The 11,789-nt window shown below is 40.3% G+C and overlaps 1 long non-coding RNA gene across 1 annotated transcript; it reads right to left on the minus strand.

Annotated features, from left to right (window-relative positions):
* Nucleotides 1–717: 717 nt before the first annotated feature.
* Nucleotides 718–4,846, minus strand: LOC131447969 (uncharacterized). Its single transcript, XR_009234109.1, has 4 exons — nucleotides 4,766–4,846; nucleotides 1,868–1,932; nucleotides 1,712–1,773; nucleotides 718–834 (listed from the first exon to the last, which is right to left on the minus strand). It is a non-coding gene; the product is annotated as an uncharacterized LOC131447969 (long non-coding RNA).
* Nucleotides 4,847–11,789: the final 6,943 nt, after the last annotated feature.

Here is an 11,789-nt window from a genome sequence, read left to right on the forward strand (position 1 = left end):
GAGAGAGAGAGAGTGAGTGAATGGCATAGGAGAGAGGGAGAGAGAGAGAGAGAGAGAGAGAGAGTGGATGGCAGTGGAGGGGGCGTGCGTAATTGCGCCTTTTGAGCACGCAGATCTACGTTGTGTGTAGGGGCGTCTTTAAGTTTTTAATGATAAGCTTGAACAAATATGTCAGCAGACACACACACACACACACACACACCGAGGTCTTTCTTTTAAACTGTGAGTTAAAAAGTTCGGGGTTCTCACTCATCCACTGTTGTCAGGGAAACGTTTACGTCTCTGATTATTTCTCTTTGCATTTCCTATTATTCTTACGCTCTCGTCTTGGTATCTGCGGTATTTAAGGCTCAAAGTAAAAACTATTGTTCAGGTACCGAGCAGTGCAGCAACAGCAGCAACAGCAGAGTGAGAGTTCAGTCAGCCAATCAAGATCCTGTCCGCTCCAATCACCACACCCACTTTCATCAAATACCTTGGACCGCAGCTCCGGTTCTGATTGGTCAGTCCCACGTGGTCTTGTTTTGCAGGATCAGCTCAGGTGCACATGGAGAGAGAGAGGGGGAGGGAGGGAGCGATTAGTATTTCTGAAATGTTGAGTTATGATCATTAAATACATTTTTCTGAAAGGATAAAACAATGATATCACATACATTTAAAGTGTTCAATATTTTTTTTGGAGAATTATCACTTATAAAAGAAGATGAACATTTTGACACCTGAATGGTTGAATTTTGAACATGAAATGTATGAGGAGACAGAGAGCAAGAACGGTGACTCAGCATCATAGATGGACTTTGATTCAGCTGACATGGGTGTCCGGAGGAGCAGCATCTTACAAGAAAATAAAATAAAAAGGGGGTTAGAATCGGTTTGAACCGGTTTGACCGAGGGCGTTTCCTCTCCTCATACGTGGGTATAGGTTATCTCCAGGTTGTCTGACTTTTTTTTTAATTATCCCTGATTGAGCTTTTATGTTTATATCAGGATCAAGGTCAGCTCTACAGAGGAGGCCATTTTGAAAGACCCTGTTTTTACAGATGCCCAAAGTGGACAAACTAAACATGTTTCGAGTTTTGATGCTAACTGAGGGCTACATCGGTTCTACTACACACTTGGAAGAGAAGAGTGAGGTGAGGGATATTCTGCTGCAACATGTAACTTCACCTATAAATGTTTGCGCCATTCAGGTTTTCACAATATTGTACTTTCTGTGGTTTTAAGTAATCAGCTGCTCTACAGGGCCCCAGGTAATTGCTCACTTTGCTTACCCTGCTGTGACGCCCCCGGTTAAGAATGGTGAGTAAAATGCAGTGACATTATAGATGACGACCTCTAACAACTGTCTCAAAAGGAGGATATTTGAGTCTATGACAGCTGGAATAACAACAACTACAACTATGCCAGAGGTTTACAAAAGTCAAATAGACATTTGCAGTGTTAGGGCAGCAAAGAGAGTAAAAAGGTCAAGGGTTTATAAAGAGTATTTTTGATATTTTGTCCTCTTTACTGTATATGTGAAGTGTGTGTGTGATGTTTTATCATTTAATGTAAAATATATCCATCGTACGAGGTTTAGTCTCAGTTCTGAAAGCACTGTCTATGCATATTTGGGAGTTATCAAACCAGCAGCGAGACATAACATTTGCAGCAGTAATTTCATAGAGATCACATTCCTTTCATGATTTCAAAGTTGCTTTCATATCCTCACCTGTCGTAAACATTAGCATCAGTCGTGTCCCCTGTGCCCCGACGTCTGGCTCGTAAAGGTTCCTGCTCTCCACACACACACACAGAGAGACCATGGTTAATCACTTTCTTTGAATGCAGACTTCACATCCAGAAAGCAGTAATTAACCATAATCACCTGTTGATGTTCCCTCTATACTGCTCACGCTTTCTCACTCCCCCTCCTCATGTAGGCCTCATTCTCTGAGGGAAAATCAGGGGGACGTGTTTGTATTCTGACATACTTTCCACAACAACCCTTCTTACTATTACTCTTTCAAAGGGCTGAGCAGCAATAGAGAAAATGTAAGAGTGCAAATTAAACACTTTTCTTTACCTTATATTAACTCTAAACACTGACAACAGCCAGGTGATTATTTATGGGACTATGTTAAGTTGAAAGCATAGATATGATGTTTAAATACACCTTACAAATGACTGTAAGGCGTAACATATTTAGATGATACTTGATCCAAGTCTGAGCATTCAAACGGCAGAGTTCAGGTGATTCTAACAAGATTTGTATTAAAGGTAAAGAGTGAAGGATTTAGTGACCCCTATTGGTGAAGTTGCATGTTGCAGCTGAATATCTCTTTCCCTCCAAACTTATTAAAACTGAAAATGAGTTTGGTTTGTCCATTGAAAACATGGTGGTACAAAATGGAAATACTAAAGGCTCATTCTGCGTTAATGAAAACACAAACCCCCCACAAGAATAATTGTTATATGTCCATTTTTGCCAAATGTCAACCTAAATCTTACACAGTGGAGCTTTAACTGATATGACTCACAGACTATAAGTGGCCAGGAGAAATAAAGGTACTATTTCTTTATACTTAAAAAAAATAAAAAAAATTAAAAAAATTTTCTCAGTGTATATGAGTTTTAGGCCAGTGCTCCTACCTAGACAGAGTTGTAGTTGAATTGCAAATATACAGTAAAAACTAGTGTATGTTACCACAGCAAATTTCAGGAAGACCTGAAATTCCTTAAGAATTACCTGCCAACTTGCAGCATGTCTCAGCCGATTTTATTGCTGTAAATCTGTAGCCGACCTTAACTTAAATTATATATCATTTGTTCTTATAAACAAGTGGACAACTACAGTTGAACAGTTAAGCTCTGATTTATTCACTTAAAGTAGCAAGTTTAACTTTAACTAACCATGCAGATGCAGTACCTTCATAGCTCACCAGGGGGCTGCGGCCCACACTGTGGCCCATCACTGTTATTGAAGTTAATATACAAGTGGTCAAGGGACTATGGTGGCCTTCAAAGACCAGAAAGAATATCTTTCTAGCTGATGTCTATTCAGGCTGCTGTAGAAACATGGTGGCCTCTCTAAAGCAAGGCCTTTACCTAAAGTATATATAAAAGGCTAAATCTAAGGCTAAGATAACAAAACTATTTTCATCTTGAAGCAAATATACACTTACACACTTTACGGGCCATATTCAAATTCTGTCAATAAACCCCTCTAAATGTTACACACTGAACCATTAAGAAATAAAGAATTGCTGTGTCACAGCAGCAAATGGGACAGCAATGCAGTAGTTTGAAATAAACGTGACAAAAATATAGAATTTACATAAGGATATATACAAATAAGTGAATGTTAACAAGCTGAAATTCATAAAAAGTTGCCAACAGTAGAAGAATGTCATTATCCAGAGATTTATTTGCAATGGAAATTTTGACACACTAAAAATCTTGATGCAATATCATCAAATTTAATAAAATCATAAAATATTGTATTTTAGTTAAAGTACATTGAACTTTATATAACATTAGAGTCTGTATGGATATGTCCAGTTCTGTGTCGGCAAAAGCAACCGTTTTTCTGTTGATCCTGGCTGATTTTCAAAGATTTCTACTTCTCTGCGCTCAGAAGATGATAGGAGGTCTATAAGATGCTAAATCCCAGACGAAGAATAAAGGGACACGCTTCGGTTATGACGGCCATGGTTTAGGTTGTGTGTGGTGTGTATGAGTTTGCATGTGAGGCTGCCAGAGGAAGAACAGTGCACTGCTCTCTCATAAGAAACTACAGAGCCGAGCTTTGATGTCAGGAGAATGAGAAGGAGCGGCTGTTGTGTGATCATTCGGTGAAACCATCAACTGAGCAGCAATTATCCATCAGGAATCATACGTATAGTTACTACATGAAAACCAAAAGCAAAATATAGATTTTTTGTGTTTGTGAGAGAAGGAAGAAAGAGAGGGTATCAGAGGGTAAATAGTAGTAATGCAAATACTGATGCATTTTTATTTAGTAAAACTGAGAATAAACAGAATTTGGACAAACTGTAGCTCCACAGTTTTTATTTTCACTGCGTGGGCCTTTGTACCAAATCAGATCGTCCAGGAAATTCTCCCTCAGTGAGGCAGCTCTGGCTTCTCATGTTTGTCTTTCTGGACACAGTGGACCAAGTGTTTTATTTTTTTTCGACATGGTTTTAACATTCTTGTGCTGTGAAAGTAGATGCCACAGGCTGTAAAAAAAGACACCCCAGAAGAAATGAGTGATATATGTTTGTACGTGTGCATGTGTCAATTTTTGTTCAAATAAACACGAATATTAATATTCTAGGATGGCTACTGCTCAATATTGGTTTTGTCCAGGACTTCAGAGAATTCATAATTACTGCTTTTGTTTTCTACTGTATATACTGAATAGCTGGATAATATCTGGACTGCATGTATTTGAATGCTTTTCTTGATGTTTTAGACTTTTATCACATATTATTCAGATGTTGTTTTCACCTTAAAATCTTTTTGACCTGGGTTTAATTCATTTGAACCTATTTAAAGTGTATTTCTCTGACAGTATCATACTCATAATTATTGTAAATGACTTTGTATCACACATAAACCATGAATTCAGTGTCCAGTTGTTAATGACCGCAAACTAATGGTTATTTTCATTACTGATTAGTGATATTTTAATATGTTAAATTAAGGTTAATATGACATATGACACATGAAAATGTGCGTGACTGTAACCAGGTTAACAGCAGGTGCATCAGCAGGTACATACCTGTGGCTGCTTGTGTTTGCTTTGGTGAGACGCTCATCGCTGGGGCTCATGTGACTGGATGTGGATTCAATCAGTGAACTGGAGAAAATACATAAAAACATTTGCAGTAATTAAGTGGTGACTTTGGCTTTAAAATCTCATCTGGTCCAGTTTTGACATGTCAGCATAAAACAAAGTTGCTACAGCAACAGTTTAATTTACTCAATCTGTCGAGCATCCACATTATGGAGGTACCACAAATTCCAGAAAACAGGAGCTGCCCACATGACTGCCAATCAAAATCAGACGAGCGGCACGAGGCCCATGTGACAGGGTGAGATAACCTGACAGAAACAGCAGACAGGTGCTTCCATTCGCCCACATGTGTGTTACGGGTTGATGTGAACCCTCCAATTATACAATCAACTTTCAATACCAGCCATATTTGAATTATTAAAACATTTCAATTTAGTGGGCAATAATTTAAGGGCTTTTACAAGGCCAGAGACCACAAGGTTTACCTGTGGGACAGCTCCATCAGACATGGCCACCCACTAAACTGGGAGCTGGATCTCAGTCCGGTCAGACGGCTCTGGAATCTCAACTGGGTGTAATGTCAAAGCGTGACTGGTATCCAGCTGATACAGTGGTCAGCTGTGGAAACATGTGGGTCAATGGAAGCAGGAGGGATGGCATTAGCTCTTGGAGACGGACTCAGTTAGTTGCCTGCGGGCAGCGCTCTCCGAGTGCTATTTCCAAAAGAAGAACCTTGTAATTACTATAAAGCGGCCATATTATATTGCTGACTTCCCTGAAAAGTCTGTACTTTACTGGGCTGGGCTGCAAACGCACACACACACATACACCCTGCTAGCCACAACACAACTGAAATAGATCAGAGCGAGGGATGGACTGGGAGGAAGCGGAAAAGGGAGTGGACTGATTGTCTCTGCACTAACAATGGGGTCAAAGCTAATGTGTGAATCCATGTGTGAAGAATCTGCTCAGTGGAGCTGCCGGAGGTGTGCAAAACCAGGTACAAAAAACAACAGGGGCTTCAGACAGAGAATGGCTGTGTGATTTTCAATCTAGCCACCGAACACACCCAGTTAACCACATATCTCGAAATAGGCAGGAGAGGAGGAGGAGGAGGAGGGGTGACGAAGGGGCAGAGTGAGGGAGGGTGGAGGTACAGCAAGGGTACACAGAAGTGGGTGTGTTTTTCTGTGTGGGGTGAGTGTTCACTAACTCTCAAGTTTGTGTGCCTACTGATGTATAACAGCATGTGTGTGTGTTTGAGCGTGCGCGCCACGCATACGTATACTTGTCTTTTGATATCTGATTAACTAAACCAAGAAAGAATATGCAGAGTGTGTGTTCTCTTCTCTGTCATCCTCAGCCTTTTCTTGTGTGTGCACATGTTTCACGACTGGCTTTCAACGCTTAGCAATTATTTCCTGAGAGTTTGGAGGCAGCTTCCTAACCTCTCTGAGTTAAATATGGCTGTAGGTGAGCTCCAAGATTTGCTCAATTTAGCACAATTACTCACTGTTAGAAGGTAATTTGCCCAGATGGAACATAATGGCTGCAATAATAAAAGGCTATTACAAAGACTGGTGACATAGCAAGAACCAGAAAGAGGGTAAAAGAAAGGCTACACTGAACCATGCAGTAAAAATGTAGTAGAAAAAAGATGAAAATATCAATATTCCTCCATTCAACAACCATTCACAGTATAACCACAGCGGTGTTGTGTCTTTGTATATTAATACTGAATTCTGAACCTTTACAGAAAATGGCAATGGTGCAATTGAAAATCTATGTGCACTAAAATAAGCTTCAGCATCATTATCATTTATATTTTAGTCTCTTCAGCACTTTGAAAACTTTAGCTTGTTTTCCTGCTTCATGTATTTTATATTGTTGTTCAGAATTAGAAACAGTTTATTGATAAAATAGTCTGCAGTCTGTCTGTCTGTCCTAATCTGTTATTATTATTACCTCCATCATGAAGGTTCTATTTTCATCAGCATGGCTTTATCTGTAAGTCTGTCCTTCTGTTAGCAACTTCCAGTTTTTAACAGATCAGTATTCATTTTTTAACAGGGGTAAGTAATCACCCGAGTATGATCCCAGTCAATTTATTAAACTGATGATATCACACTAAAATGATCAACTGTTAATGTGGTGTTCTGGTGAGTAATTGGAATACTTTTTTTTTCTCATAAGTTCTGCTGAATACTGCCCGAACCTGAAATAACCACATCTTAACTTCTACATCTAAATGCAACACAGTCAAAGATGGAGGAGAGCGATAGAAAAGGCATAGAGGTCTGAGGAAACCACTGCTGTTGCTGCTGCTAGACAGAGGAGAGAAGGAGAGAAGGAGAGAAGGAGAGGGGAGGGGAGGGCTGTGGAAAGGTACAGGCAAAAACTAAAAAAATCACAGGAATGAATAGAAAGAGGGGGTACACAGGCATGCAGAAGCAAAGAAGGAATGAATGAGGGCCATTGATAAAGATGGAGAGTGGACTTAGGTGAGGGAAGGAGGGAGGGAGAGAGGAGGGATCAAAAGGTATTTACACATGGAGATTCCAGAGGGAGAAAAAAAAACAGGCAGGGAGGGAAACGATGGATCCATGGAGGGATGGATTGAGGGATGTCTAATTGACCCACTGACTAAAACACAGGGTGGGACCTGAGTGACTTACATATTTGTGTCTTTAGAGTTGCAGCTTTTTCCACAAATGAAGTCTCCTCAACAGAACAGCTGTCAGCGCAGCACAGTAGCCTTCAGTCACACTTTTCTTTACAACAACAAATGTGTAAAGGTTTAAAAATGGAAAATGAAGGTCACAGGAATGAAACCATGTTTTGGCAAAATATCCCATGTTGTACTGCCTCTCTCTTAATCCCTCATTTCTCCTTTCAGAGGTGAAATCTGTGGACAGTCAGCATCAGTTGACTCCTTCATAGAGGCTTTAAGGGATATTGCAGTTTTTTCTAAGCAACATGGTGTGATCCAGTTGTAGTTGAAAGTCGGATTTCCATCTTGGAAAGTGGAAACAAAATGAAAAACTTGGAATAGGATTGCAAGATGGCTAACACTTGTACAAACACTGCAGAGCATTGTTAGCATTGCTATCAATGGCTAGCCCAGGATACTTTTATGTCCATGTTTGTTTTTCTACTTTTCAACTGGAACACGGTCAACTCGGAGGTAATGTCATCTCTCAGTTCCAAATTCTGATTTGAATGTAACACAGCATTAGCTGAGCGCACAATTACACAAATGTATAGTAAAGTCACACACTGGTAAAAGAAAACAGAAACTGGGAACAACACTAATGAGTGCAATGTCAGGTAGTCTATTTTAACAAATATTCTATAATATACACTCTTTCACAATCCATAGAGAAAAGCAGTGATTTTAGCTCACAGGGACACAGGAGCTGCTGGTCTCCTGCTGTCCCGTGTAGACAGTTTGTGTCACTGAGGTTCATTTGAACAAAAGATTTCACACACCAAAGTCTCAAAATAACACATTTGAACTTACTGAAGGAGGCAGCAGTGGATCAACAACTCCTGTGTGCTGTGATGTGAAATCACTGATTTTCTCTCTGGACTTTGGTCTGAGCGGTTCACACAGTCATCACTTTCCTGTCAGAAAATCCCTTTATCTGTGAGATAAAGACAAGAACATGTGGTTAAATGTTGGCAAAAATCTGTGTCTATGTGCTAGTTTTCATCCAGATTTCTTTTCACATCTCCTAGTTCTAAGGACAGAGGTTAAGGCAGGTGCAGAGTGGGAATGGAAGAGGCTCCATTCTCCCTGTTACAAGTCAGTGACCCATGAAAAAGTTTTTACTTTAAGGTAAACAAAGGTTGCATAGTGTTGCTTTAAGTCAGGCTGACAAGCAGTTATGACAACAATCTCGTTCTCCTCCTTTTCAGAATCTGTTTAATTTAAGAAAAAGAGAGACGCAAGTATTTTTGAAACACAACTGAAGAGCTCATCAACTCTACGAGGATCAGGGAGCATTTCAAGAAAGATGATTCTGAATGAGAAATGAGGCATGTGTTGTGTGATGAAAGAGGAGAAAGAGGAGAAGCAGCAAGTATGTGAAGCATTAAAAGTATTCAGCTGGAGGGAAACAAAGCCTGACTGTAACCCAGACTAGTCCGAGGGATGCTTTGAGGTCGAGGGGAAGGTCAGGTGGGTCATTTTCCCATAAGAGTGACACCTTGCTCGACCTCGACCGGCTGACCCGTACAAAGAAGTGAGGAGGAACTGGATGAAGAGACGGTTTTCACACCATCCGCTCAACTGCTTTTTTTAGACTGTGATGGCCTGTGGTTGCAGTTACTGATCAACATGAATCAATTAGATAATATCAACACATAGACAGGTAACAGAAGAATGAGATTGGCAATAAACACAGGGGTGAATTAAATATGAAGAATACAGAGAAATTCAGACATGTGAAGGAATTGACTTTTAAAGTCTGTCACTTGACTCCATCGCTGAGAAAACATGTACAGTCAAGCAACATTTTAAGTTTTTGTTTCTGCGCTCCTCTCTCTGCCCTGTTTGCCATTGAAACGGCATCTAGTTCCCTCTCTGTGAACTTGAGTTTAAATTATTCTGAGATGTTATTATGGAATGATTGATCAATACTAGACAAAAAACTGATTAACCCTAATTTCTTCACTTTACGCACTCTGAAGCATCGGAACGAATTGTTCAACATCATCCACTGAACATTTATTTTCAAAAACATCTATTTACAGGTGGTTTCTGACTAGAAACTGGTACTTATTTATGAATGTGAGCTCATCATGAAGTCAGAGGTTAGTGTTGTTAAACTGACGCCTCACAATTTCACTGATTTATTTACTTACTTTATTTATTTACTGAAACAGCAGTATATACGTGCAAATTCTTTACATTCAGCCCTGATGTTTAAAGATCAATTCTCCAGTGTCCTGTACATCCATGCTCAAATGTCACCAGAAATAGTTTTGTTCATAGTATACTGTGTTGTTCTGTGTCCTGTAGCTCAACGTGTACGTCCCTGACGAACCAGACGAGGCATCTGCTTCCACAGGTCAGTGAAGGCTCCACTCTCACAGAGCTGGTGGACAGAGGGACTCCTCAGCTGGCCGAGGTCAGTGAGGAATGCACCAGGGGAGAGGGAGGGAATGTACCACAGGGGTGTTGAGGAAGGAGGTGGGGTGGCAGTGGAGGAAACACAGAGGGGGGAAACAGAGGGGTCTTTTGTGAGACAGGAAGCTGCTGAGACCATGGCCCTCTCACTGGGTACAGTAGCAGAGCAGAGAGAAACGTGGAGCGATGAGAAAAGATGAAGAGCACTGAGGAGGAACGAGACCTCAGTGAATGGAGGACATGATGGAGAAGGAGACACCTGGGAATTGGTGGAGAACTGGGCTGAGTGATGGAATAAGAAACAAGTTGAAGGATATAAAAGACATGCAGCGTAGAAGACGGTTTTCCTGCCAGAAAATGAAATTTACAGCCGAAATCTTCACTCAACATGAAAATCAGTTGACAACACCATGATGCCCTGTCAGACAAATTCAGCAATTGTAACCAATTTAACTTGTGATCATTTTGTTCCATAGATTTTTCCATACATTTATGAAATGGTGAGGAAAAAAAATTGTAGCATAAACACAAGAAAGTCTTACTTAGGCAGATCCACTGAATTAAACTAATTTTGGGCTTGTATGGTCTTTTTCACAGAAGACATGTTGTTCTGTCACAATCAGAAGAACTATGGTCACTTATGGTTATGAGTTCTGGCCATAAATGAATATTCTTTAATGGTTGGTTGGGCTCATTCTTACAGACATGGTGAGGACTTTCTTCTTCTATGGTGTTACATGACAGCATCCTTAATGTTGTATTACTGCCATCTTCTGGAGTTAGAAAACCCCTACGCAACCTAGTTATATTCTTTCTTTCATCTTATATCCTGTCCTTTCCTTACCTCTTGTCCTCCTCTGTGAGGACTTTGGACATCCAGATGGAGCTGAGCTGTTGCTGCTTCTTCTAGTTCAGAAGGAGCCAGATCAGATATCTTATCAGGAAAACTTCTGTGTGAATTCCTCTGGAAGTTTTCTTGGGATGACAATCTGGTTGACCAAGAACTTGATGGAGGAAAAACAAATCCCATTTGACCAGGAAACACCTCAGGATCACAGAAGAAGAGCTGGAAAAAAGATTGCTGGTCAACAGACAACTTAACTTCTACACTTGTATTGTTCATTTTGAGTGTATATGTTTGTTCACAACACAAGTGAGGTACTATGCAGTGCATGACTGCAGGTACATACCTGGATGATGAGCTCAAAATTATCCAAAAACTTTATGTAAAACTAGAGAAAGCACTCTAGAGAGTGCAAACCTTCACCAGTGCTGCTCAGTTTCCTCTCCTATCAATTCACCCCCGTCTTCCACAGTTAATTTGTGATCTGTATGCGGTTCCCTGCAAAAATGTAATAATTTCTTCCTTGGTCCAAAACCTGCATGGCCAGAAAATTTAATTTAACTCTGTCTTTTAAATTTGTGAGTGATGTTGCTCACAGACAAACCTCAGATTTCAGTGGGGGACATGCTACAATTATCATTTCCAATTATCAAATTTGATTCAAGTTGGAACTAAATTGTCTGCAGTGGAAAATGTATGTTTTCTGAACTTGCAGGGCCAGGTTACACCCGAGTAGTGAAAGAGTAAAATCAGCGCAAATGACCAGCATCAGTCGGCAGGTGTCACACGTGCGAGTGTAAGAAAAAAGTGAAAGTTACTAAATAATTAAATATCATGATTCAAAGGGGGTCTGGTTGGGGAAGACCCAGTGTGGCTGTGTGAACCACCCATCCCACAGACGAAGGCTCAAAAGATCAAAAAGCAAAAACAGTGTTGATTTCCAGACAACAGAAGCTGAAAGTGTCAGCTAATGTAATGTAATGAGGTCAGGAAAAAAAACACAGCTGTTTATTATCAGTGGGTCACTCCAGTCT

This window comes from Solea solea, chromosome 20 (genome assembly GCF_958295425.1).
Source record: "Solea solea chromosome 20, fSolSol10.1, whole genome shotgun sequence".
Lineage (NCBI taxonomy): Eukaryota > Metazoa > Chordata > Actinopteri > Pleuronectiformes > Soleidae > Solea > Solea solea.